At 41.8% G+C, this 27431-nt stretch overlaps 1 protein-coding gene across 3 annotated transcripts in view; it reads left to right on the top strand.

Moving 5' to 3' along the window:
• The window catches only part of LOC119788546 (leucine zipper putative tumor suppressor 2 homolog), a 61743-nt gene that overhangs the window by 21515 nt on the left and 12797 nt on the right, over positions 1–27431 (top strand). For 2 of the 3 annotated variants that reach the window (XM_038292941.1, XM_038292943.1), the window contains exon 2: positions 2248–2341. The gene's annotated coding sequence lies outside the window, so the exon portion shown is untranslated. Of the gene's footprint in view, positions 1–2247; positions 2342–8173; positions 8467–27431 lie in introns of those variants that run through there. The other variant, XM_038292942.1, reaches the window with a different exon arrangement.

The following is a 27431-nucleotide window of genomic DNA, read 5'->3' on the forward strand; positions in this document are numbered from 1 at the left end:
CGATATCTTCTAGAACAGACCTAAAAGCAGAATCTACTCACCCAAACTCTCCAGCGGCAGCCATTATTGTTGTCACCCTAGCGCGCTTTGGTCACGTGGTTGATTACGTTACTCTTGATCATCTGTCCATCATCGTATAAAGTCCGCCCTGACAATTTGATTGGATCGCCTGACAGTGGGCGATAATACTCGCGCTACTATGGAGCAGAGCCAGACCGAACTTCCCCGAACTCAAACCTTGTGGGCGGGACTAAGTTCTGACTGGCACCCAGGCTAGTTGGATGTAGGAGTTTGCCCTGAAATCGAAGGATTGATGGTTCAAGCCCCGACTCCGACTTTCAGTGTCGTTGTGTCCTTGGGCAAGACACTTCACCTGCATTGTCTACTGATGGTGGTCAGAGGGCCCGGTGGCGCCAGTGTAGCTGTGGCTACAATGTAGCTTGCCACCATCAGTGTGTGAGTGTGTGGGTGAATGAATGCAGTGTAAAGCTCTTTGGTCAAGTCTCTTGACTTGAATAAAGGCGCTATATAAGTACATGTCATTTACCATTTACCAAAGACACTGGAGACAAAATTGTACACCTCCACAAGGCTGGAAAGGGCTACGGGGGAATTGCCAAGCAGCTTGGTAAAAAAAGGTACACTGTTGGAGCAATTGTTAGAAAATGGAAGAAGCTAAATATGACTGTCAATCTCCCTCTGACTAGGGCTTTAAACTGTCACCTTGTGGGGTCACAGGCATGGATATTTTTGTCTATCAGAAGATCCCTGCAAACTTTGATGCTCAGCTGTTCACTTGCTCTAAACATTTTGCTGACTGGACCGGGCATTCAAATTGAGCCAGAGGGGGACGGAGCGACTGAACCTGACCCGGTGACGGTATGCTTCCCTCCGTCTGCCTTACCGTGCTTCCCCCGCCTGCCTAGTAAGCCAGGCGGTGCGGGGGGAAGCATGGGGTGGCCGGAGCTGACGGTTCGGTTCGAATGCCGGCACTGTTTCGACTACATGCAGGACTGTAGGCGACCAAAATCCAGGATGAATATCCCCCCAGACATTTTTTTTGATATGAAATGTAAGACATTTCAGGGAAAAAGAGGACATCTGGTCACCCTACCATATCAACAATTTCAATGTTTCAGTGAGTGAGTGCTTTTTGCCATGATGCATCTTTCTGTTAGCAGCATTGCTCGTTGAAATCCAACCAGTCAGCGCACAGCTCATCTAAATATTCATGAGCATACCATAAAAGGAAGAAAACCTGTCGTTTCATTCTAGGACTTATAACAAGGCTTGCATTAGGGCGCATAGAACAGCAAATATGTCATTTTAAGCCCAACCAATGTTACACACCATATTCAGAGACCTTAAAGACCAGCACCAAATACCCTATATGATCATTCTATGACCCCTTTAAGTTTGCCAATGACTATTTGGATGATCCAGAGGAGTCATGGGAGAAAGTCAAGTGGAAATAGAAATAGAACTTTTTGGTCATAATTCCACTAACTGTGTTTGGAGGAAGAAGCATGATGAGTTTTTTTTTTTAGTTTGTTTAAGTCAACTTATCCTGTGTTTTGACACAGCACAAGCACACAAAAAAAAACTTCCTTGATGATTAAACATTTATCCTTTGAATCCCTTTTTTCAGTGAGAACTTTCACCTTTACAACCTAACCCATTTTGTTTATATTTGCTCCAAATGAAACTGTTTACGGAAAACTGAGGGTGTTATATAATGCTCATGATTTAATTACCTTCTTATGGGAGTTTTACAATAATTTCCATTGTTTCAGCTCTTGTTTAGGTCTTGTTTCCAGTCAGTAAACATGTGCAACACCTTCTTTTTGTTGCAGACTAATTAGCATTATGCCACTTGTAGGGGTATTTTAAAAAGATGTAAATTATTGTACGAGTTCAGATTTCTTTCTACACTTGCTCAAAAGAAAGATGTGCTTTTGACTAAGTCTGTTAAAAATACTTTTTTTGCTCTGCATAGAATTTATGCTGTAGAGGAAGCCAGATGCATTTATTTTCACCTGGCTTTTGTTTCAGAGTAAAAATCTTACTAATTTAATAACATTGTTTCAGCTTTTAATTTCCTGTTATTTAGCATCACATGGCCGACTCCATTTCATCTAACAAAGAATCTCTTGTCCTCTGTCTTGCAGAAGATAATGAAAATGTGGAGTTGGTGCTATTTGGAAACAGCCCTTAAACAATAACGTTTTGTGTTGGTCTTTTATTCAGGTCGAGCTGAGTGAGTGAGGCCCTGGAATGAGAGCTCTTTGCCATCTTGTCTCCCCCAGACCTCCAGGAGGAGCACACTGGGCGATACACTGAGGTAAATAACCATACTGAAGAAATAAATACCCTTCTGCAGACAAAGCCTTTCTCTGATGATGTTGACCTTCAGTATTTGCTGAGTCAAACACCCCCCCTCTCGTCCTACCACCGTTGTTTCTTCTCTGTGACTCTCCCTCCCCTTTTATGTTTCGTTATTTTCCCTTTTGTTTTTAAGGGTGACAATGACGGTGATCAATGGACAAACTTGATGCTGACTAACTTTAAAGTAGTCGAACTTCAGAGCGACTTGCTGTTATTTTCACACACCGAGGCAGACCTATTTATGGAATGGAGGGTCCTGCCCTCTTTGAAAGGTCTGTTTTAGGATGAGCTTTGGAGATAGAAAGCAGTCGGTCCCAGCAACCCGAGGGGGGGAGATAAGGGGTGTAAGGTCAGACATTTGTAGTGGTGTCCATTTTGCTTCTATTAGATGATTGGAAGAAAGGTGTGTATATTACCAAATAGTGCCTTGGCAACTAATCGATATTTTTCACCTTTTATATGAAACGTCCTCTAGATAGTGCCTTATTCATAAGCTTTAGCGGTCAGTAACCTGTCTTTTTTTTCCCCCCACTTCACTGGAGATCACTGCACAGAACTTTATATTATGGACCCTGTTTGAAAGATTTGTTAGGTGATAACACCATGTGGTCATTACAGCAGCACCAGCTGTCTCCCTCTCTCAGTTTCAGGGTATCTATTACTGATCTTCTGTGTTCCCTGTCCTCCATCCTTCCTCCTGTCCTGCGCATTATGTCCCTGTTCAGCTGTCCCCTTCCTTCATTAAATATTCCTTTGTTTTTCACCAGTTCTGTTGGAGGTTTCCCTTATTAAATGCAAAATGTAAGTCCAGGTCAGGATTTCCTGTTTATTAGTATAAGCTGTCCAGAGCTGCTCACTATATTCAATCTTAGTTCTTTTAATCGGCGTGGGAAAATTAAATTCCAATAATAAATTCCATTTTAGCCACAATATTTGATAGGATGCTAAATCCTAAAGATCCTTTGGTTCACATCTACATTGCAAAAATCATCTACAAATAAGTAAAAATTTCTTAAAGTTTATGTACCCTTAATTTAACTCGGTAAATAAGATGCTTTGCTAATGGAATTAGTGTTTTTTGACTCCTAAAATAAGATAACAATGCAATTTCTTTTTCTTATGTAAATTGTGCAGTGGCAAAGTATTTATTTTACCTCCTCAATTCAAGAAAAATGCAATTATTTTGAGAAGGAAATAACTTATTTAGATTATTAAATTTTTTGCAATATTAAATATCAGTGTTAAAGTGAGATTAGCTAATTGTCAAAACTTTCAATCTTAACCAGCTAATTTTACTGTCAAATTAATAATCCCCCTTTGCTACTTGGATGGACTTCTGACCTTAATGCTCAAACCTTATGTGTGTTTTTATATACATTTGCTTTTCCTCTGCGGGCTGGAAAAGCCTGGAATTTTTGATTGTTTTCTAAATCTGGATAAGTATGGAAAAAGAAAATGGTTTTGGATATACAGTCCTTAAAGAAGTTATTAGACCACCTCTTATTTCTTTAATTTCTTTTTCTAAAGGTATATTTACTTGTTGCCCATACAGGTTAACATAATCCCCCCCAAAAAACAACGAAAAATCTAAAGTCACAATACATCAACCAAAAAACACACCACAAATGCCACAACAGAAGTTGAGATAAAAAGGAAGTTATTCTGAAAAACTAAGCAGGTTACACCTGTTATACGCTGTGCACTATAGGACGTTGCAGGACGGAGTCCCTTGTGAAGAATCGATGGAGAACCTGAATGCAATGCGATAAATTTTGCAGGATTTTTTTATGATCCACAGAAGAGAAACATGTTGAAAAACCAGCGGACAGAACCTCACATATCAGTTTAGAAATCATAGGAGTAACAATGGGAACTGTTAATGAATAAATTGCCTAATGGATGTAAAGATACCACATTTCCTGGATTGAAAAATATAATTATTACTGTTTGTAATGCGTATCTGCATTACACACATTAATGCTCATATGTATAAAATGACCCAATTTATCCAATATGATCATCATCTGCAACAAGCAACCTCAAGAATTATTATAGGGAGAGAGATTTGGCAAGAGGAACTGGAAAGACTCTGTTGATTCCAAACATAGATCCCCATAAACTATTAAGGCAGTAATAAGTTTAGGATTTCTTAGTCAATTCATGTCTTGGAGAGCCTGTTATGTTTTGATCAGAGCAAACAGGACCGCAACATGGAGTTTCAACCATAGGCAGCAACAGGTGCATTTTCAGATTGGGGGACATTCAAAAACTGGTAAAGGCTTACACCTGTTCTCTGAGGGTAGCCAATATTTATACTGTCAAATAATTTGTGTAGGAAAAAAAAAAAAAAAAACAGTTTTTTTTACACCTGTTGGATTATTTCTTCATGTGCCTGAAAATGTTTTTCTCAGCCATCATCTTTGATCTGCAGGGCCCCCCAGCTCTAACTGGCTTCAGTTTCTAGACAACTTGAGTTGTGACTTTTGGATTCTCTGGGCAGCCATATATTTTAACTGAAGAATACAATGAATACAACAACCCAAAAAACAAAACAGGAATAGCCATATATTTTTTGCTTTGAAAGTGTAAGTATATTATATGCTATATGTTAAGAATCTATATAATAGAGATTTTAAAGTAGAGCTGATCTTAGGTTTGGCCAGATACCAAAAAAGGACATTCCTCAGAGCAGCTGTGGCTACATTGTAGTTTACCATGACCATGACATAGTTAGTAGATGAAAATAAAGTGTAGCCATTCCTGTCCACCCATCCTCTTTTTGTCCCTTCACTGCATATTTCGCTGCCAAATTACATGCATACTCCCCAAAGAACTAATGTGACATCAAAATGACCTAAAAATAGTTTAAGCTATCAATATTTTGTTTTCTAGCATAACACCTACTATAATTTCTTTCAATCTTTTGCACAAAATGCAAATCATGGCTTTGCTGATGATTTCGGGAAAATAATAAATCACAGTTTTTGACTCTTGACAAACATACGTATGTTTTGTTTTGCATTGATGTATTCAGTTTGTTGGTTATTATGACATTTTTGGACAAAATAGAAACTCTTGCTCACTAACATGCCCCTCACGCTTCACCCAGTAGCTCACATATATAGAGGACTAAAAAGCTTTCTGGTGTTGTATTTTCAGGCTGGAGAAGAGTAGACCTGTGTTAATGGCAGTAAAGTGCCAAGTCAGAATGCACAAGTGGATTTTCTTTTCTCTTTTTATATCAGCATGTGACTCAGAGGGAGGTACAGGAAAGTTCCAGGAAAAGAGAATAAAAAGAAAGCACACAACAGCATTGTTCACTTTTCCTACTCGTTCTCCATGGCAACTTAAAACAATATAGCAAGAATTGTGGATTTTGTCTTATAAAAGTGCAGTGATGCAGGTGTTTTAGTCAGTTAACTTTGGCAGATTTCTTTTAAAGAAAAAAAAATAGAGTAATCACTTTTAATGGTAGCCGGGTTTTCTAAAAACTCCTAAGCATGTATTTCATTGCTTCAGTTTTTGAAAAGGCTCATCCCCTTCCTCTAATCACTGCATTTCATCTTTCCTCGCTCCTCTGTCTCAATAACACTTAATTGTGTTAAGCTCAGCTAAAATGTGGGAGCTAAGATGGATGTCAGATCCTAACTTTCAGCTTTCTGGTAAAGAGATTAGATGGTCTTGATTAGTTAGTCTGCTAACTGACAAGGTAAGCCACAGACAGCAAACAAGAGTTCAGATGGTATGTTAACTTTTGTACTGACTGCCGTTATTAATTCCAACTCCATTTCATAGAACTTCGTCCTTCTTTTACGGTCGCTCTCAGATTGCCAACAACAGAAACCCCATGAGACGGACTGTCTTCTTAAGGCCAGAAATTACCGAACACGAAGTAGGGCCAAGCTGATTGATGGCCTGGTCATATGAAGTCTTGGAAATTACATCTCATTGAAATGCATGGGGCTAGTCAGACCGCACACGATTCTCTACTACTGTGCTTGTGTAGCTCTGTCCGAGGTAGACCCCTGGTCTATTTTGGTCGGACCTACCCAGCAATTTGACAGGAATGTCATGAGTCAGACAGAAGACTGACATGATGACAAAGTAAAACACCTCCGCTTTGGGTATGCTTTTACTGCAAATTGAAATTTTTGAATGGCAAGGTAAAGCAGCCAGTTTTGTTCCATATGAGTTTGTCCAGATATAAACAGTGATTATATGTGTGCATCTGGCAAGCAGACTGGGAAAGCTTCACAATCAATGAAAGTTTTCAATAAACAATTAATTCAAGGAAGGAGTTGAGAGGTAGAGAAAACAGATAAGTAAAATAGTTATTAGCTGAAGTGTTTTTTGAGCTTCACAATAAAAAAATTGAGGCAACGAGGATGTTTATTCCCTCACTAACATCCTAACCCTATTTTTCTTAAACACAGTTTCCATTATATTCTGTGTAAGTTTTATTAAAATCCTTTAAATGGTTGGTTATTTTTGAGAACGTCATGTCATGAGTATGATGTATTGGGCTGCTTTGTATTTTGATTGAAAAGTGACATTGCCTGCAGCTTTGCTTTCTTCAAGTTTTAGAAACACACCTGTTGAATTTTTTTTTTTACTTTCAGGATCTGACCCAGTCAAATGCAGGACATTGTTTTCATCTGTGGGACAAAAAAAGCTGAAGCACAGGTTCAGCTTCTAGTAGTTCTAAATATTCGTCCAGCGCTAGGATGGAATAATTTAGACCAAAGCATAATCATGTGTTAAAATGGCCTAGTCAAAGAAATGACATCAATGTGATTTAAGTTATCTAGCAAGGCCTAAAAATGCATGTTAATGGATCCTCTCCATCTATGTCAACCGTTCTTAAATGATTTTCAAAGAATTTTAGTCTTGGTGTTTACTAGCTGTTACACACATCAATAGAAGCCTTACTTGTAAAGGTGGTTCCTCTATGTATTAGCCCTGGTGGGCTACAAATGGAGATGCACAGTGGAGCTTTTTGTGGACCTCTGAATCACCTCCACTTCACCTTTTTTTATGTAACCAGTTTGAACTGTGAATTTGAAGCTGCAGAGTCTTTTCTGACTTGCAGCGGCCAAAATCTGGCATTGCTGGGCTGTCGTTTCTTTGATGCACAAACTGTGGCACTTCAGTTTTTGCTCACCTTCATTCTTCAACCACCGGACACAGACATACCCCCGAAAATTACAAAGAACAGTGCATGCTGCCTTGACTGTCTACTTCTTTCCTGATACCTGCTGATCAACACACGTTTTTCCCCATCGTGAGCACAAGACACCATGACGAGATTGTAACTATGAAGGCGTGCAGAAAAGTGTTATGCAACATACCCCCATCTGAGTTAACCAGCCCGCCCCTTCGCTCCGTATGCAGTGGCTACAGCTCTTGATCTACTCCGTGTTGTTTTGGTAGTTACACTGCTGGGTGTTACTGCACTGTTGTTCAACAAAAAGGGAGATATTGAAACAAGAGTTGTGGAGGTGTCTGAGGTGTTCCCCCACTGCCTTTGGATTCGGCAGTAAATAAGAGAGAAACCGCAGAATTATCCCAAAGATGTTAAATCTGATGCAGAACTGTATTGATGTGGAGATTATGTCTGAAGGAGAAAGGATGGCTAAATCTCAGGCTGTGAAGAAAAGGGGAGGAGATTTGTGTGTGTGGTGGGGGGTTATGTGTGTTAGGGAGTCAAACTAGAAACTGAGGGGCTGGCAGACAAAAGTGGGAGAGGGGAGGAAAAAATGAGAAGGAGGAGGAGGCAGAGGCGGTGCTAAGGCAGACAGCGGGGAAGGAAAGCTGAGAAGAGGGACACTGGAGTGAAGTGAGAAGAGAGCGGAGTGAAGAAGGGGGCATCCATTTGAAAGTCCTTGTGTCAGGATATGAAGTCCTGGATCGATGGTTCAAAAGGAGACCGGACTGTTGTGTTGACGAGGCAGGATCCAGGACGAAGTGAAGGGAAGGACTTAGAGGAGAGGAATCTCAGCTGACAGAGATCAAAGCCATATTTTTACTTTTTTTCTTTTGCTAGGAGGAAAAACAGCAGCAGCAATGCAGGGCTCTCACTGGGTGTGTATTGTTGCATTTATATGCATATGATTAAGTGCATGAGCGTTTTTACATTTTCTCAACCTGCTTTCCTATTCGGTTTGGCATGCACAGTTGCTTGAGGGAGAATTTGCATTCAGGGAAGGTGATGTGGAAACTACATTAATGGGATGAGTAACGGAAAGAAGTGTTGCTCTGCAGCTCCACTACATATTGGATACAATTTTGCTCATTTGTGATGTTAAAATATTTCATCCAAATCCAGAAACAACTGTTAGACCTTTTGAGTAGTACGATCTTTCACTTTTGGTTCATTGATTTTTAGTTCAAAGTTAGCAGTTCTGCATGATCTAAAAATGAAGCGATGGATGGTTTGGGAGCAAAGAAACTCAGTTTGGATCTATGCAGAGGAATCAAGAGTTTTTGATGTCTTGGTCCAGATTTATTTTCCTGGTCCTCTAATCTTTTTAAAGAATTTTGGATTCTTGAAATCCGACCCTTAAGAAAAGCTGTTCCACTCATGGGACAGTTGGCCTAAAGAAAGGGGAAACCATTGCTGTCTCACACTGGAAATAAAAAAAGAACATGAGAAACGTCGGCATGAAGCACAAATCTAAGCTTTAACTTTTAAGCTATGAGCCATAAATTCCATGTTTTAAAGGTAACTTTATCTTCTTGCTGTTGGCAAAGCTTTCTGAAAGACATTGGCTGCTGCTGCTCCTCATGTTTTCCTTCTTTCCTTAATTACAAGTCTTCTTTTAACCTTGGTGGCCACATGCTCTAGTTTCTCATCAGTTTTGTTTTGACTTTAAAGCGATGTGTCAGCAAAGATGTTTAAAGCTCTTTTTTTTTTATCTCTCTCTGTAGTGTAGTAAAAGTTTAATTTAGGATCAGGTAGGAAATAAGTTTTATACCGAGGCAGGGTTTTGGCCGAGCTGAAGGTGATGACGTTGTTCTCCAAATGCTCGAGCGTTGACGTGAAGATCAGTTTGAGGTGGTGAGGTGAAGGGGAGTGAGTGGGGACGTGGACCATGGCTTACCTCATCCGCTCTTAGCAGGAGAAATGAGGTAAATGTGTGTCACATGTTACAGGTTACAACCCTTTCCAGACGTGTTGACTCATGTTCCTCATTTTGTCATCCTTTGTGCACATGCTCACTTTGTTTAGGATGTAGCTTAAAATGAGAGATGATGTCAAATGGTTTGGCTCTTTGCTTCTTTTGTTCAGTACTCCTTTTTGCACTCTAAAAACTCAGAATGAGGGTTATATTGTAAGCTCCATTTCGCATCGAGTGTTTTTAAGCTTTCAATTATATAAAAATATTTGACCTTACCGATTTTTAATACATTTTAAATAGTTTTGAAGAGTCTTAAATTGATTGAACTTCCTGGATTAAGTAGAGATTCCCAACTGTCCTAAGCATCCTTATTAGCAATTAGTGAAAGTAGCTAGATCTCGTTAAAGAGTCTACACTTAGTCTGAGATTTTCCACCGTAACGGACAGAGGTTGAAAGTGTTGATATGATGGGAAAAAAACAAACATCTCTGTTCTTTTAAGGCTTCCTTTTTTTCTGATGAAAATCCCACTTTCTCTCACTCTAATACAGACCAATTGAATTTTTAAACAGTTTTTTATATCCTGTAGAATACACCATTTACTTCTAAGTACTTTCCTAAAGACACGTACACACAGAGCCAAAGACTGTAAAAAAGTTTGACTATAAAGATTAAATCACAATTGAATCAGACTTCCAGAGGAACTGTAATAAGCTTTGTAATATTAATGTCCAGCCAGTGCCATAGAAGTAAAGAAAGTCCTGTTGCTCATCCGCATCAAATTGTAGGAAAAAGAAGAGCTTATGTAATACCTCCTTTTGGCCCATCTGGTTGTTCACTTCTAATGATGGGAGATCATCTTTGGTTGTTCTACCAGAGGAGCAGAAGATGTTGGTGTAAATTAAACCTCATAGTTTCTGAGACAGAAGGAGTAACTCCATAGTCTGCCACTGTTGTTGTTGGCAAGGGCACACCCATGTCCCAACCTGCCACTTTGTTGACCACCACAGAGGATGGCATCAAACTTTCTCACTCTAGGAACATGCTTCAAATTTTGTTGTTTTTGGCGCCACTTCATGTGGCGAGAACCCTCAATTCAACCAAAAAGCTTACCGGATACTCTCTCTGTGTGGACACGGCCTAAATTGCTTGTTTTTCCCCCCCTCTCTCTACATGAACAATTTCCACTTTAAAGAGTGTTGCTGTAGGATCTGAAGCAGGATCCTCTAATCGTGCTCTTTGCAAACTGAATATCTCAATATGTCTTTAAAAAAATCTGTTTTCTTTTAAATAGCTCCTTACATCTGTGCCACTCTGACTTCTGTTCTAAAAACCTCACTGCTTCTGAAAATGGCTGAATATCAGTGGAAAATTGTTTTTTCAACCAAGCCCTTTGTGCTGCTGCAGCAGCAAAATACAAAGTGGGATCTAATGTATAATTCTCTAAGAAATGGCTAAAACTTTACAATATAGGCCTTGCATTTTACACTGCATGTCAAGGTAAAACCATAAAAGTAATGTCTTCACTCTAAAGATAAGAATTAAACAACCTTTTGAGGAGCAAAGCCAAACAATGAGACAGAAACACTGAAGGATTAGAAGTTGGTCTGATTCAGTTTGCTGAGTGGGTATTTTCTGTGCCAGTTTGCCTTCATTTCGTCTTTCCGAAGCTTGCAGCAGCACGGACAGTATGTCTGAATACATCTGCACATGTGCAACTTTGCACTGTACGTTATTTTCTCTGAGGAGTGGATGTGAATTGTACATCAAGGCTGGCACAGATATGGTGTGGCTTTGCTGCTTATGTAATCACTGCTGTGGAACTCATTTGGCTTTTTGTAGTTAGCAGCACTGTGTGTGTGTCTGCAGCTTTTTGTGCACTACCTCATCTCAAATAAGAGATTTTATGCTGAACCTAGAACAACTTTTAGAAAATATAGTCCAATTGTTATTTCAAGTCTTGCAACCTTCATTTTCAAAAAAGAACAAATTTTTCTCTCTGCTCTGTTAATCTAGAATAATATCCTTTCTTTGTTCACATTGCCATTTAGGGGAAGGAGCTTAAGATAAAAAAAAAAAAAAAAACTGAATTCCCTTAGACTTAAATCAAAGTGATCCTGACAAACAGTAGTCTGATTGCCACACTGATCCCTGTTTCTATGCCACCGGCATTCTTGGTATTTCCACTGTTTCTGGTTTGCACCACTGACCAATGCTGGATAATTTGGTTGGAAAGCTTCCTGGAAAATTCAACAATTGGAGCAGAACAGGAATGTTTCTCTTTTTACCATAACTAGCATCCTAATTTTTGTCCATTGTCAGCTGTTTTTATATGGCTTTAAAGATGGGTAATATTTCTTTTTCAAACTCTTTCGTATCTATCCAAATACAGTATGTGTTTTTATCATGGTAAAAACACATATCAAGTACTGATTTGTAGCAAATCTATTTGATCTTTTCATTTGCAGAAACGTTGCAAAGTCCAGCTCAATGCTCCTGAATAAGATGTGATGTGATTTGTAATACTTGTAAGGTGTTAAACCATAAAACGAAAGTTACTACCGTAACTACGGTTCTATGAATCCCGGATGACCGCCAGAGGCGGTGCTTCAAGCACTGAATGATCATTCATGCGCATGCGCAGGTCGAGTATTAATGACAACAAAGTCAGCTGTGACCTGCCGGGGACCCACGTGACTCTATATAGTCACGTGGCACCCGGCAATCAATCCCTCAATCTTCTCGTGAAAGCAGAGATTCCGAGGGACCAAGCACTCTGGCGGTCATCCGGGATTCATAGAACCGTAGTTACGGTAGTAACTTTCGTTCTATTTCATCCCTACTGACCGCCAGAGGCGGTGCTTCAAGCACTGGATGACTCATATCAACAAGGTCACGAGGAATCAGCAACATTCAAGGAACAACGACTACACCACCCACCTAATGTGATGTAGAGGCATGCTGCTCGAGGATTCCCTGAAGCGGATGGGGCGCAGCCACATTCACCCTGTAGAACCGAGTAAAGGTACTAGGTGATTTCCAGGAGGCCGCACGGCATATAACATCCAATGGCACCCCAGTCATAGCAGCAAACGATGTCGACATGCCCCTTGTAGAGTGGCATTTCACTCCCGCCGGCAGTGGCCGGTCCTGCAAGGCATAAGCCTTGGAGATCAAATCCACAACCCAGTGTGCAAGTCGCTGCTTAGAAAGTGCCTGACCCTTCCGTGAGCCAGCGTAGCAAACAAAAAGGCTATTTGTCTTTCAGAAGGATGCCGTGGCATTGATGTATGTCTCAAGGGCACGAACAGGACACAGTGGTTCAGAGGGACTTCCAGAGTCAAACCGGGCAAGATGGAGAGGCTGGGTGCTGCCTGCTGGCAGTGATACCTTAGGAATAAACGCTACGTCAGCCCACAGTGTAACGCCTGAGCCATCAGGATTCCACCGGCAGCAGGGTTCGGCTATCGAGAGAGCCTGTAACTCCCCTACACGTTTTGCGGAAACCATAGCTAAAAGGAACGCAGTCTTCAGTGAGAGCCATTTGAGGTCCGCCGACGCCAGGGGCTCAAATGGGAGGGACCGAAGAGCCTCAAGCACAAGAGAAAGGTCCCACGCCGGTGCCACAGGGCGGTTGGGTGGGTGCAAACGCCGAGCACCTCTTAAAAACAGTACAACATCCTTGTCTCGGCCCACAGAACAACCATTCAGCCCAACATGCCAACAGGAAATGGCAGCCACATACACCTTTAAGGTAGATGGAGACCGTCCTTGGTCCAGCAATGCCTGCAGGAAGGTCAGTATGTCAGAAACTGAACACTGAACCGGGTCCTGCCCTCTATCACGGCACCAGGTGGCAAAGACCGTCCACTTGTTAGCATAGACAGCTCGCGTGGACGGCGCCCATGCATTAGCCATTGTATGCCCTATGGACCCAGTGTATCTCGAGAAGGTGGACCCCGGCCTTGCAGGGGCCAAATCCAGAGCTGGAGCCGGTCCGGTTCGGGGTGCAAGATCTGACCCCCCATCTGGGAAAGAAGATCTCTCCTGGAGGGGAGACGCATTGGCGAGCCGGAGCTGAGCTCGCACAGTAGAGGAAACCAAGTCCTCGCTGGCCAGTAGGGGGCCACCAGCAGGACCCTGTGCCCCTCCTGACGTACCCTGAGGAGAGTCTGAAAAAGTAGGCTGAATGGCGGAAAGGCATAAAGGAGGGTCCGGGGCCAGTCGTGTGCCAGAGCATCGTGGCCCAGAGGGCTGCTGTTGTCCAACGAGAACCAAAGGGGACAATGAAATGCGTCCCTTGAGGCAAAGAGGTCCACGTCCGCCCTGCCAAAGACCTTCCAGATGCACTCCACCACCTCTTGGTGAAGCTTCCACTCCCCTGGAAGCGGCTTCTGACGGGATAGAAAATCTGCTGGCACGTTCTCCGGCCCTGGGATGTAGGCTGCTCTGAGGCTGGCTATGCGTGGAGCTGCCCAGGTCAGAAGCCGTCGAGTCAAGCACAACAGTTTCCTTGACCTCGTTCCCCCCTGGTGGTTGATGTGAAAGACCACTGTGGTGTTGTCTGACCTCACCAGCACGTGCTTCCCCCGCAAGCCCGGAAGAAAGCTCTGAAGAGCCAGAAGTACAGCCTGTAACTCCAGGACATTGATGTGTTCCCTGCCCTGCCGCTGGGACCATGTCCCCTGTGCCATTTGACCCCGCCAGGTTGCACCCCAGCCCGTGGAGGATGCATCTGTAAACACAACTTCCCGACGACACGGGAGGGAACCGAGCGGGACCCCTGTGGTCATAAACAACCTCACCCTCCATTGGGACAGAGACTGAAGACACTGAGGCCCCACCCGAAGTCTTCGGAGACGATGAGTGTTCCGTGTGGGATCCAGATTCAAGCTGTTCAACCACATCTGGAGGGGCCGCAATGACAGCAGCCCTAAGGGCACTACGGCGGACGCAGCTGTAAGCATGCCCAAGAGTCGAAGATACCGCACAAGAGGCAGCGCCATGCCGCGCCTGAATTCCGGGAGCACGCTCAATATACCGTCCACCCGCTGGGGTGACGGGCAAGCAGTCATTGAGATGGAATCCATGGCAATGCCCAGGAAGACAGTCTCCTGTGAGGGAGTCAGACTGCTTTTCTCCATGTTCACCTGCAAGCCCAAGCATCCCACATGATGGAGCACTAACCGAGTATCTCGAACCGCCTGGTCCCACGTCGCAGCACAAATGAGCCAGTCGTCCAGATATGGGAGGATCCTCAATCCCTGTGCCTGCAGAGGAGAGAGAGCCGCTGCAACACATCGGGTGAACACCCTGGGGGACAGTGAAAGTCCGAACGGGAGGACCCTGAACTGGAAATGTCTCCCTTGAAAAGCAAAACGAAGAAACCGCCAATGGGGCGGAGCGATCGGAACGTGAAAATAAGCATCCCTGAGATCTATGGAAGTGAACCAATCGCCCGGGGAAATCGCCTGCAACACTTCCCTGGTGGTCAGCATATGAAAGGGCATGGCCTTCAAGTACACATTCAGGCCCCTGAGGTCCAAGACTGGACGCAGGCCCCCGGTCTTCTTCGGAACCAGAAAATACGTGGAATAAAAGCCCCCTGGATCCAGCAGGGGGTCCACAGGCACTATAGCACCCTTGGCCAGCAAGGTGCAGATTTCTTGGTTCAGTGCCTGTGCCTTCACTGGGTCGTGGATCACAGTCATCCTGACCTGGCCAGGGATAGGTGGCCGGCGGCGGAATTGAAGACGGTACCCCCGGGACAGGGTGGACAACACCCACAAGTCCGGGGTGTGGGCAGCCCAGAAGCTGAGCTGTTCCGGGGAAAAATAACCGACCGCCGGCCCTAAGGCATCATCTGCGGGTCCCCCGGCCCTTCGAAGGCCCGGGAGGGCGCCGGCCAGACTGCGCGGCCCGAAAGGGATGAAAGGACCTTGTTCCAGCCTGGTCTCGAGCTCTGTTCCTCCGATCTAGAGCAGGTCTCTGGACCGATCTCTGACCTGGTAACAGACCCTGGGGCTCAGTGGGGGAAGGAGAAGGCACTAAGGACCTCCGTGAAGGACCCGCAGCTGCCCAGGTGCTTACTGGCTGGCGATCACGTCTGTGAAGCCCTGCCAGCTGTTGCCTCGTTCTAGAGGCCTGAGCCGTACGGTCCAAGGCGTCCAGTGCCGCAGAACCAAAAAGCTCCCCCGGGACCACAGGCAGGGCCCGGAGGGTCCTCCTACAAGGCTCAGTTAGTGGTGACTGCGCCAACCAGACCTGGCGGTGAGCATGAACCAGTGTGGAGAGTGTGCGTCCAAGTTCCCTCGTCATAAGAGCAAAGGCCTGCAGAGATGCATCAACCAGGCCTTGCGTGGCATGATCCAGCGGAACAGATTCCAAGGAGGAAGACAGGGCCAGCATAAGATGGGAGAGAGAGTTCCCAATCCGGCCCATGCGGGCCCCAGAGTCATAGGCCTTGCAGAGAAGGTCGTCGGTAATACGGCACTGAGGACGCGGACAACGGGCATTGGGCCGCAAGGCCTCATCAGGCGGGATTATAAGAGAGGCAATGCCCGGTTCCACCGCTGGCATCTGCCCCAAGCCAACCTTGGGTGCCTCCTGCATAGCTGCCAGGACCCTGCCATCCGTCGTCAGACGTGAAAACGCCTTGGTGTCTGACCAGCAAGCATGCAGTTCCCGCACATACTCCGCCGAGGGAGGAACCACAAAGGCAGTCTCTGACCTACTGCGCCTAAAGAAGGCGCTGGAGGCCGCAGGCTGGGCCTGAGGAACACTAATTTGTAAACGGGCAAGAGCCGTTCGAATAGCGGATGTCACAGACTCCCCCGTATCCTCCTGAGAGGCAATGGAGTCCGACCCAGAGGCCCCGGAGCCCAGCTCCGGAAGGTCCTCACAGAAATGGGTGCCAGAGGCCGCCACGGAAACAGCATCGTCGTCATTGACTGACGTTTCATCCTGCTCGGTAGGGAGAGCCGTGCCACGATCACCAGCAGTCTGAAAGGACTGGAGGAGGGCTTTCATTTGGGCCAGCTCAGCAGTGAGATGATCCACTTTCGTGGACAACCTCCCTGCATCGGTCCGTCTAGCACGCTTTGTCGGTACCGAAGGTGCAGCCCCAGTAGAACGTTTGCACACCGCTTTCTCCATCGGCAAACGAGCACGCGGCGAAGCGCCCGCCCAGTCGGTAGGCTGCTCCAGTGCAGCCAACCGATCCAGTCTGACCGACCGGGGCATGACGCGACAGTTGGGGCAAGCGTCATCTGACAGCGCCTCCCGGAGATGTTCCACACCGAGGCAGGAGGGACACAAGTCATGCCCGTCATCGGGCTGAAGTGGAGCCAGACAGGTCGAGCAACATAAACTATCCAGCATCATACTGCTGAAAGGCGTGATCAGCCCGCTACCAAGGACAAGTCAACACGAGCAGGAAACGCTACTGGCGACTCGATTATTGACTAAGGATGAACTCAGCACGAGCAGAGACGCCACTGGTGAGTTTAGGCAAACAAACCAAAGAAGAACCCAACGCGAGCGGAAACGCTACTGGTGGGCTCAGGCAAATAAACTGAAAACAACTCAGCGCGAGCAGAAACGCCACTGGTGAGTGTAGATAAACAAACTATAGAAGAACCCTTACCAGTCACCGCAGATCTGGTAAGGTGAAAGCAGCTTGTGCAGCCCCTGGAGGGCGAGACTTACCCGCAGCTCCGACCAAACCCGGTCACGGGGCTACCAGCAACAAGCAGCCAGGAAACTAGTGGTATACACAGAAGCAAGCAGCTTCACACGACCACACTCCTGTACTCAACACACCTGCGCGCGAGAAGAACAAAAGGGATTGATTGCCGGGTGCCACGTGACTATATAGAGTCACGTGGGTCCCCGGCAGGTCACAGCTGACTTTGTTGTCATTAATACTCGACCTGCGCATGCGCATGAATGATCATTCAGTGCTTGAAGCACCGCCTCTGGCGGTCAGTAGGGATGAAATAGAACATGCTTTTTATAGGCTCTATTAACTTGACAGTGCAGGGCTGATAATTTTCTTTATAGCCAATGTTATGGTACATGTGATTTATACAAGGAAGTTCAAAAGTTTGATTTCAAAGTTAGAAAAGTCTGATTGAAGGAAGCCTGAGTAAGACAACTATTTAAGATGGCTGCTTTTTTATATCAGTGCCACATATTTTGTTCAAATGATTTGTTCAACATCCAAATCATTTAATTTAGGTGTTTTAATAATTTCAATAACCATGGTTGGGTAAAATTCACTACTGAGGCATATACAGGTGCTGGTCATAAAATTAGAATATCATGAAAAAGTAGATTGATTTCAGTAATTCCATTTAAAAAGTGAAACTTGTATATTATATTCATACATTACATACAAACTCATATATTTCAGATGTTTATTTTGTTTAATTTTGATGATTACAAATGACAACAAATGAAAATCTCAAATTCATCATATCAGAAAATTAGAATATTGTGAAAAGGTTCAAAATTGATGGCCCCTGGTGCCACACTCTAATCAGCTAATTAACTCAAACCACCTGCAAAAGCCTTTAAATGGTCTTTCAGTCTAGTTCTATAGGCTACACAATCATGGGGAAGACTGCTGACTTGACAGTTGTCCAAAAGACGACCATCGACACCTTGCACAAGGAGGGCAAGACACAAAAGGTCATCGCTAAAGAGGCTGGCTGTTCACAGAGCTCAGTGTCCAAGCACATTAATAGAGAGGCGAAGGGAAGGAAAAGATGTGGTCGAAAAAAGTGTACAAGCAAGAGAGATAACCGCACCCTGGAGAGGATTGTGAAACAAAACCCATTCAAAAATGTGGGGGAGATTCACAAAGAGTGGACTGCAGCTGGAGTGAGTGCTTCAAGAACCACCACACACAGACGTATGAAAGACATGGGTTTCTGCTGTCGCATTCCTTGTGTCAAGCCACTCTTGAACCACAGACAGCGTCAGAAGCGTCTTGCCTGGGCTAAAGAGAAACAGGACTGGACTGCTGGTGAGTGGTCCAAAGTCATGTTCTCTGATGAAAGTAAATTTTGCATTTCCTTTGGAAATCAAGGTCCCAGAGTCTGGAGGAAAAGAAGAGAGGCACTTCATCCACGTTGCTTGAAGTCCAGTGTAAAGTTTCCACAGTCAGTGATGGTTTGGGGTGCCATGTCATCTGCTGGTGTTGGTCCATTGTGTTTTCTGAGGTCCAGGGTCAACGCAGCCACATACCAGGAAGTTTTAGAGCACTTCATGCTTCCTGCAGCTGACCAACTTTTTGGAGATGCAGATTTCATTTTCCAACAGGACTTGGCACCTGCACACAGTGCCAAAGCTACCAGTACCTGTTTGAAGGACCATGGTATCCCTGTTCTTAATTGGCCAGCAAACTCTCCTGACCTTAACCCCATAGAAAATCTATGGGGTATTGTGAAGAAGAAGATGCAATACACCAGACCCAACAATTCAGAAGAGCTAAAAGCCACTATTAGAGCAACCTGGGCTATCATAACACCTGAGCAGTGCCACAGACTGATCGACTCCATGCCACGCCGCATTGCTGCAGTAATACAGGCCAAAGGAGGCCCAACTAAATACTGAGTGCTGTACATGCTCATACTTTTCATGTTCATACTTTTCAGTTGGCCAACATTTCTATAAATCCTTTGTTTTTATTGGTCTTCAGTAATATTCTAATTTTCTGATATGATGAATTTGAGATTTTCGTTTGTTGTCATTTGTAATCATCAAAATTAAACAAAATAAACATCTGAAATATGAGTTTGTATGTAATGTATGCATATAATATACAAGTTTCACTTTTTAAATGGAATTACTGAAATCAATCTACTTTTTCATGATATTCTAATTTTATGACCAGCACCTGTAGGGTTCTTTATAAATGTTTGTGAAATTATTGGTCACTTTATGGGCCTTTTGTAAATATCAGCACATTGCATTAATTATCCAGTCTTGGTCAAGTTTTGGGTGGGAGTATCTTAGCACTGGTAACTCAACCAGAACGTAGCTCCTTTCTCTTCTTCTGTGAGTGTAAAGCTAGAGCTGTTTAAAAAAATAAAAATAAAAAATTCTTCCAATTTTGAATTGATTTTTCCATGATTCCTAAAGACTGATTCATTTAACCAAAGAATGAATTTTGAAACATGCATTTCCACTTTCCATTCAAAAACTATTCTATCATTACTTTATTCATTTGCTGTTGAATGGCAATATAATACAAGCTTCTGTATTTTGCAATTCTGGTAATGGCTGAAAAAAAAACCTGTTTAATAACAAAAATCAAATGATAGATTTGATTGGATTGGGGAAAAAAAATCTTTTCTAAATCTGAAGAATCAGATTAGAATAAATTAATGAAATTTGAATCGATACGCATCCCTATGTAAAACCCTTGGTTAAATTAGCTTGGTTTCATTGGCTGGTTTCATTGGCGGATATGTGACGTAAATTCTTTTACCTGATTAATTCTTAAAGCAAAGTCACTCCATGGTGTAACACCTAATGGCAATCGCAGAAATGTTTGGTCGGTGATGCCCTTTGCCTGGACTAAAACAGCCCTCCCCTGCATGAATGCACTCCAACAATGATAGGAAGGCATTGTGGACATGGGAATTTTGTTTAGAGACCGCTAATATAAGGTTACCGATTGTTTGTCTGTACAAAGGAAACAAAAACTTCTTTATTTTGTTTGTCATAATAACATTAGTTTTGTTTCACTTAGAAAAAGTTGGCATTGCTTAGTTAATTATTAGACTTCGGTGGTAATCCAACAATATTAAAGGCAATCTGCTGACATTGGTTTTTAAGATTGATACATAGGTTGAGTATATATGTGATGAAACTCCATTTAAAACTAATCTATACAAAGTTAATAACCAATTCTGGTCTTTATTCATCTTAATTATAGCCACCATCTCCTGCCATCAGCTCCATGCGAATGATTCAGCAAAAACAACAAGCTCATGATGACTGCTTCCTTCTCTTGACAGCTTTGCATGCCTCTGTGTTTGATGAACCATTGGCATCTCTGTTCAAAGGCCAGGCAAATATAACAGAAGCCTGGCTACCTTTTATCTCCATGTCTGGTTGTAAAGATCACTAGTTAAATAGACTCCTTAATCCTGCCTGTTCTCCTCAGGTCCAAAAATCCAAACATATCCGAAGCAGCAAACCTCAGGGGAAAAGAACACGTCTTTGGTTGTCACAAGAGAAGTCCAGTATACATAAGTCAAAGGAGCAAGATAACAAAAATCCACTTTTTCTCAAAATTAAGTTTTTTAGTTGGAGAATTATTTCCTACATAATTTGTATTCAGTGTGAAATATCCTAAATCCCAATTCTAAACTGGCCCTAAGAAAATGCTCCTTTTGTGTTTTCACAAATAGAATAAAGGTTTCATGTATCTCGGACTGTTTTTCTTTGGTTCAGCATTAAATCATCTAGTTCAGGTTTGTCTTGTTTTCACTTTGGCATATGCTGCTCTGGCTTTTTGATATCACAATATCTCTTTGCAGATTCCATGTTTCCTTATAAAACTGAGTCACTCAATATCTCTTCAGACTTCCTGGAAACCTTTGTTTTATAAAACATTGAGTTCACAGCAGATGGTCAATCACCCTTACTTGTGCTCTGCTGGAGCTTTTTTCCCCCCTGTAAATGCTCACACTTTTCAATACTTTAAAATGGTATGCTCTTGATAAGAAACTGCTGCAACTCCATTCCATCAACCATCCACTGATACCACTTGCTTGCTTATGAGAATGTCATATAATAGATTACTCGTTCAATCAAGTCGGATTCCTTTAGGGCTGAAACATTTCATCGGATTCATCATGATAAATTGATTATTGAAATAATCGTCAAATAATTTAGTAATCAATTAATTGTTAACTGGAGTATAGAGCCTCTAAAACATGCCTTTAGCTGACGGAGCAATCCACCTTGAGCAGCAATTATACAAAAATTGTACGGTAATAAAAAAAAATAATAATAAATTAAAAACTAATTAACATTTTGCATTTAAGCCCGTCAATATGCTTTATCTAGCCTCCTCAACTGGAAAAGCTCTAGGTTTACCCCGTATGATTTAAAAGGAAATCGTCTTTATGGAACGTTTGACTATCCGATTATTAATCGATTAATTGGAAAAATAATCAACAGATTAGCTGATTTGCAGATTAACCGAATTTAGTGCTCCTAAATTAGGTTCTTTTGTAAGTTTTTTGGTTTATCAATAAAGTGAATCCAATTGAGGCCGATTGAAGTTGATCATGAATAATTTGGATTTAGAAAATGTGCTAAACTGTAAACATAAGGCAGTGTTTTGTTAATGCATAGCAGGCATGGGGTACGAAACAATTATGTATTTAATTCTTTAAGTACTTTATAAGTGGATAAAGTAGCTTTAATTTTCACTCTAAACTTATGAAAACAAAGCAAACTGAAAGAAGGTTGTCACTTTAGATCCAAAAGGATGATTTCCCAAGAGATGTGAGCTATAAAATATAGATTATCAGCTGAAGAATGTTTCAGATCTTAGGTCATGTACCATGTCTTCACAGAATAGCTTCCTTTTTATTACATTTACTTTTAGATCGCAACATTAACCGTCTCCGTTCCTCCCTCACCACTCATACTGCCTCTGTCCTTATCCACAGCCTCATCACCTCCCGTATTGATTATTGCAATTCTCTTCTTTTTGGCCTCCCTCATAAATCTCTCCATAAACTTCAACTTCTTCAGAACTCAGCAGCTCGTGTCATCACCAGAACCCCCTCCTTCCATCATATTTCCCCTGTTCTTCACCAACTCCATTGGCTCCCAGTTCAATTCAGAATTCAATTCAAAATCCTTCTCTATACTTTCAAAGCCATCCATAACCTTGCTCCTTCATATCTGTCAGACCTCCTTCACATTGCCACCTCCTCCCGCTCCCTTAGATCCTCCTCCTCCATCCACCTCACTGTACCTCCAGCTCGACTTGTCACCATGGGGAGCAGAGCCTTCAGCCGCTCTGCTCCACAGCTCTGGAACTCACTTCCTCCCGACCTCCGCAGTATTGACACTCTCCCCTTATTCAAAGCCAGACTCAAAACCCATCTGTTCCAGCTCGCTTATCTGTGAATACACTGCTCTTTTCCCTATCCATAATTGTTTTTTTTTGTTCTCTGTTGTTTTATGTTCCTGTATCTGTATTTTGTATTTTCATCTCTTTTTATTTATTTTTTGTATTATTTGTAAAGTGACCTTGAGTGTCTAGAAAGGCGCTGTTAAATAAAATGTATTATTATTATTATTATTATTAGATCCTTTTCATCTGCAGGCGATGTGTGTAGAGGAGAAACAGATTGAAGTCTATTTTCACTTCCAGATTGGAGCCAGATGTTTTGAGATGTTGGAGCCCAAACCTGTCTGCTGTTACACAAAACTTATTCATTCACCTATTCACTCCCATTTTTTTCTTCCTTCCTTTTTCCATTCTTCATGTCTTGCTATCTTCTTACGCCCTGCACATAAAAACTGCAGGCCTCCGGTACCATGGCAACGTTTCCAAACAGAGGGATGGGCTTTAGTCTGCAGCAACAGCAAGTTGGTTGTAAAAGTAGAGGTGCAATGGAAAAAAAAAAAAAAGCTGAAAACCGACATGCTGCCAAATACCTTTGATCAAAAGCACACGGTTTCAGAATAGAAAAAAATGCTTTCATAAGTTGTAGTTCTGTAGCAGCCTGGTCAAAAAAAATGTGTTTATATCAGTTTATTGATATTGCGATTGAAGACAGTGGTTAGGTTTAGGTGAGAACGGCTTGGAAATGAGGGGCTGATAACAGCCACCCACTTTCACATACACAACAGCTTGGTGCAACCTTAAAGCCATCCAGTGAGGGGGTAGGTGAGAATGAGCGATCACAGACAGTCATTGTGTCCGAACGGAGTCATGATATAACCTCAGGCTCTTTGGCGAAACTTTAAAAGACCTGAGCTTTTTCACTTGATTACAGCATTGCCCCCCCCTTTTGTTTTTTGAGATTATTCGAAAGTATATATGTCACAAATAAACAGGAGAACAAGGAGGGTGTGGACACATTGCCTTTCTCAGCTATGAGTGTGTCAGTGTGTTTTTGCCATGCCTCTACATGTGGGTTCTCTTTGTTTGCAGATATCATGGATTATTTTACCTTAGTTCCTGCTTTAGGTCCTACTTCACTCACTCCCCTAATCAACCCTACTTTAAGTTGGTTTATATTAATCAAAGTCTGTTAGAAATTCTGCTGATTTCCATCAAGCTCTCAACTAAATATGTGTATATATATATATATATATATATATATATATATATATATATATATATATATATATATATATATATATATATATATATATATATATATATATATATATATATATTAAAACTTAATGTTGATGCTAAACTTCTTAAACTGAGTGTGGGGGTAAAAATCTAAGGAAGGATGGTAGGATAGGAATCGGGCAATGATCCATCAATGAAAACATGGAAGAGAAGTCAAGCATCAATATCCAAGAGGAAGAGGCTGTAAGTACAGGAAGGAAGTGAGAAACAATAAAAGAAAAACATCACCTTCACCACAGTTAAAGCTGTCCTAAAGATAACCTTCAAAATTAGGCATCTTTTTTAACTACTGGCAAATTTTACCAGATTTTGTTTAAAAAAAAATTATATAAGCAGAAAATGCCCTGAAGATTTACCTAATCAAAAGTCAGTCTCTAATGTCATATTTCCTGTTTTTTTTTTTTTAAAGTTCAGGTGATTTGCTGTTGTTTCTTGTTGCACCATGAATATGGGTATATCTCTTTTAAATAAATGCATTTTATAAACCACTAAATCCTTTATACTATTTATTCCTATAATTGTTTATTTGTATCACTTTAGATAAGTGAGGATTTTTCATTGAATACTTAAATATCCTAAAATTATTGGTAAAATATGCATTGTCAAACTTAGTAAAAGTAGTCATAAAACTGAATTTCATATGGGCTTCAATGCGCCTAATCTCATGAGTATGTTGTGAATTGATTAGCCCGTTCTCGGATGCCATTTCCCCTATACTCAGGAAGACTAGGATGCTGCTCGACAGCCTCTGAGAAATCCCTGTTAAAGGTTTTATCCTCGTTCAATTAAAGTAAGCAGCGAGAAAGTAGAGCTCTGATTGGATAACACATATAATACATCACTCCCAGCGAGGCTAAACCTCTTAGGGGGTCTATTGGATAGGGGCGGATCGTGAAGCTGGCTGCTTTATGCTGATTGGCCAACATACTTAATGCCAGACAGTGAAGAGGTTTACCTCAGGAGTCAAGATTAAGCAGTGACTATTCAGTCAGAACTGTCATGGTTTCTGCAGTTTATTATTCCAGAGCTTCAGAACAGCTATTTTCACCCATTGTAGAAATGTGTCTTATGTGTTTCAGCATTTGTTAATGCAGTACATCACATTTGGATTTTATTAACACCATTGACCCTCCTCCGTTTCAAAGAGCAGCATCCACCACTGCTTTTAATTCACTCTACTTCTGTGCCTATATTAAAACAATTTGCGTTTTTTTTTTTTTTTTTTTTTTTGTATTACCGGTAAATGTCTTTGGTTAAAATGTTTCCTTCTGTAAATAATAATGTAATGTGAGTACATCCGAGAGGTGAAATAATTATTAGCTCAAATAATGAAAAAATTGGGTTGGCTGCTCTGTCATTGTATAGTGCTGAAACATTTTATTTTCTTAGATTATATCTATAAATCAAATCTAAATTTAATCCATCATTGCATTTGCTAAATAGGTACTGTATGCTAAAGTTCATATTTGCTGTCATCAACATATAATTTCCTTATATTACAAATGAAACTAGGTTACCTTCCTATATGTAAGTTAACACTTAACAATTTTGTTTTCAATTCAACACTTTTCAAAGCACTGAGAATTAAGCACCAGATTTATTTATCACCTCAATGAGCCAGAGATGGACATTAATGGTATTGCTGAGAAAAATGTCAACCTTGGCAACACCGACTTCACAACTCCCAACTCAAAAATACTAATTTAACTGTAAACACTATAAATTTCAGAGGGCTGTTGTGTAGCTATTTCAGAAATGCCATTGTCAGACAGTTGTAAAGGACTAAAAGGGTGGGGATTGGTGGGAATATTTGACAAATACTTTCTATTATTCATTAACCTTTATAAGTTAACCTTCCACTTTTATGTGAACCACTTTCTAGTATTTTCCTGCCTAGTGAGAATAGAAAAAAACAAAAGAGTTTTATTCATTATCTATTTGAGTTTGTATTTCCAGAAACCATTTTCTGTTGCATTTCATTCTTTTTAAAACCCCTTTCAGCTCTTATTTTCTCTACATTAATTCATTCAATCTATTCTTGCAACATGTGGTTTTTGAAAATCACATGGTAAAAGGCTTTGTGGAATTATCAACACTAAATTAACCCTTGTTTTATACATTAAAAAGTATTCTGATAAAGTGTGGAACTTTGAACATATTTTATAGGATCTGTTCTTTGTGTCTTAGTATGTTATTAAAATCAAATAAGACCTTAAGTCAACTATTCACATGAAGGCTTCCATTATTTATGTACATCTCCTAAAACCCTAATTAATAACTTATCATAAACATGTTCTCTCTTTAGATTTTTGTTCTGTTTTCTTCTGATTAAAATATATAGTTGAAGAATAAAATTTTATTTAATGTCTTTAGATGTTCAAGTCTGATTAAAGATGCCTGCTTTCTACAAGCAATTGTGACCTCTTTTTCTTGACTACCTGCTCTTGTAGAATCCCCTAAACCTCTCCATCCCTCACCCCCATTCAGTTTGCCCCTTTTTCACTGCCTTTAAAATGTGTTTTTTTTTTTTTTTCCTTTTCTGGCCGTTTTCAACTCTGTCTAAAGCCCAACTGAGTCTCCAGAACAGCGAGGTTGTGTTTAATCCAAAAGGGGTGATCCACCTTGAGAGAATAATATTCTTCCCCTTTTGGATTTTTTAACAGACTTATCATAATAGGATTATTTCCTCCCCATTGCTGACCCTCCTTCTAAATCTTGTTAGAAAGCTACCTGGAAAGTTCTCATTCTGGTTCACTTGATGTGGAGGATAAACTCAAGCACAGAAGCATGGTTTAAAATTTAATCTTCCAGAAACTGCAAGGCTTAATTTAAGGAATACATTAGGATGTAATTTTTATGAAATTAGATTTTTAGTGTCCCTCTATTGTCTCGGTGCAAAGTTCCTGCTACTCGGGTTTATTTTTAAATGATTCAGTGAGAGAAAAATGTTTTCTCTGCCTATTCAGTGCTGCTGACAGGAGAGGAAGATAACTTTATGGAAGAAGGGGCAAAGAGAGTAAACTATTTTTACTTTCTGAGAGGAATGTATCAACAAAGAAAGACTGGAGGGGTTATTTCCTAACATAAAGAAACTGTGAGGAACATGGGGGGATATTAGCCTTTGAGATTTGTTGCCGGAGTAGCCAGAACAATATTCCCTCCTCACAGGGTTGGGGGGTGAAATCAAACCAGTTCCCTACAACTCTACAGGAGGTCACAGGATAAGAGCTTGGGGGGCATGGTTGATGGTTGCAAAGGGTTGTTAATTCTATTATCCTTGGGCGAGAGGTCCTTGTCAGGGCTGGAGGAGGAGGAAGGGGAGGAGGCTGCATAAAAGGTAAGGGGAGGTTGTGAGCCCAGGCTATTTTGGCATTGGAAGTGATCACATACCACACATATCTTTATCCTCTTGACTCATGTGGACTCACAGAATCAGTCCCCTCCTTTTTCCTCCCCCACTCTGCGCATTGGAAGACAACTCTTCAGAAATGATCCCATATTGAGTAGAATGGTAACAGATTACTA

This window comes from Cyprinodon tularosa, unplaced genomic scaffold, assembly GCF_016077235.1.
Source record: "Cyprinodon tularosa strain WSP-4 unplaced genomic scaffold, ASM1607723v1 ctg32, whole genome shotgun sequence".
NCBI classification, from domain to species: Eukaryota; Metazoa; Chordata; class Actinopteri; order Cyprinodontiformes; family Cyprinodontidae; genus Cyprinodon; species Cyprinodon tularosa.